Here is a 1,440-nt window from a genome sequence, read left to right as displayed (position 1 = left end):
CCCAGAGACTACACTAACAGGATCCCAAAAGAATTTTCTACCAGGCAAGCCCAGCCACCACATCTTCCTAAACAAGAAAGGAAACAGAAAACAAGGAACAAAACACCCACACAAGAAAAAAGAATTACAATAATCCCAAACCCAGATGCCTGGACACCAGAGTGAAACCACAATCAATACAGCCAGAAAAATGTGTTTATACTAGAACCTATAGGTGCTACCAAGGTAGGCTCTGAGAATTGCAACATAGTTGGAGTGTAATACAAAGACGCTAGCCCTTTCTCTCTACCCAGGCAGCCTCAGTGGTGAGCAATGCAGCCATGGCCAAGATTACAGCTCAGGACCTGTGAGGCAGGAAAAAGAAGAAGCTGCTGACACAATTGGATGATCTAAAGGTGGAGCTGTCTCAGCTGCAGATCATCAAAGTATTAATCATCCACAAACCCATCTCCTGTGTCCTCACTGTCATTAATCAGACTCAAAACTAAAACCTCAGGAAATTGTACAAGGGAAAGAAGTGCAAGCCTCTGGACCTGTGGCCTAAAAAGACCAGAGTGCTGTGCTGCCAGCTCACCAAGCTCAAGGAGAAGCTGAAGACCAAGAAGCAGCAGCAGAAAGAGCAGCTGTACCTGATGCACAAGCATGCAGTCAAGGCCTGAGGTGGCAACGACAATAAAGTGCAAGGCAGGATGACAAAAATAAAAATAAAAAGGATGTCAGAATATATTTTATAAATAAGACAGAGATCCTTAAAGAGGAAATAAATAAACCCCCTAATGACAATCTATAAAAACACACACAGTGGAAGAAAATAAATAAAAATGTTCTAGACCTGAAAGTGGTAATATAATCAATAATAAAAAAAAAACCCAAACTGAGTAAAATATGAAAGTGAAAAATTTAGGAACTCAAACAGGAATCTCAGAGGCAAGCCTCATGAACAGAATACAAAAGATGGAAGACAGAATGCCAAGCACTGCAGACACAGTAGAAGAAATGGATACCTTGGTCAAATAAAATGTTAAATCTTTAAAAAACATTCTGGAAGAAAACACGCAGGAAATCTGAGACACTGTAAAAAGACCAAGTGTAAAAATAATAGTAATAGAGAATAAAGGATGGAAGAGAAGGCACAGAAAATATTTTACATAAAAATAACAGAAGAAAATTTCTCTAACCTAAAGAAGAAGATTCCTGTAATGTACAAGGAGCATAAAGAGCACACACACACACACACACACACACACACACATACAGACACACACGCGTGCGCGCACACACACGGGAGAAAGAGAGAGAGAGAGAGAGAGAGAGAGAGAGAGAGAGAGAGAGAGAGAGAGATCCAACAATCCAACAGCAATAAAATAACAAGAATCAATTAACACTGCTCATTAATATTCCTCAACATCATTGGTCTCAGTTTCCCAATACAAAGACACA

At 39.9% G+C, this 1,440-nt stretch overlaps 1 pseudogene; it reads left to right on the top strand.

Moving 5' to 3' along the window:
• Nucleotides 1–320: 320 nt before the first annotated feature.
• On the top strand, nt 321–659 carry LOC127209133 (60S ribosomal protein L35-like; annotated as a pseudogene).
• The last annotated feature ends 781 nt before the right edge of the window (nt 660–1,440 follow it).

Source organism: Acomys russatus, chromosome 26, assembly GCF_903995435.1.
Source record: "Acomys russatus chromosome 26, mAcoRus1.1, whole genome shotgun sequence".
NCBI classification, from domain to species: Eukaryota; Metazoa; Chordata; class Mammalia; order Rodentia; family Muridae; genus Acomys; species Acomys russatus.
Note: the sequence above shows the minus strand (reverse complement) of the source record. Positions and strands in the feature narration are given on the sequence as shown.